This window comes from Charadrius vociferus, unplaced genomic scaffold, assembly GCF_000708025.1.
Source record: "Charadrius vociferus isolate BGI_N301 unplaced genomic scaffold, ASM70802v2 scaffold611, whole genome shotgun sequence".
Classification (NCBI taxonomy): Eukaryota; Metazoa; Chordata; class Aves; order Charadriiformes; family Charadriidae; genus Charadrius; species Charadrius vociferus.
The window spans coordinates 1,263,020-1,263,309 of record NW_009646844.1 but is presented as its reverse complement, the minus strand read 5'-3'; positions in this window follow the sequence as shown (position 1 = coordinate 1,263,309).

Genomic DNA, 290 nt, shown 5'->3' with positions numbered 1-290 from the left:
GACCCGCCGCCCCGCCGGGGGGGGTAGAAAAGCTATCGAACAGCCCCAACAGTCAGCATCCGATCCCACCGGTCTGGCATAACGCTTCCTTATTTTAAGAATCCCGTATCACGCCCTATGTTTTCCAGCAGTATCAATAACTGCATCTACATTAAAACGCTGTTTTAACAGCGGCAAACAGGAAAAAGAGATACCTTCTACTTTCAGAAGATACTGCTTTGACATATACACAATGCATCAGAACAAGTGTTTTAGAGACTCATGTCTCAGTTGCGCTTGAGCACACTGGA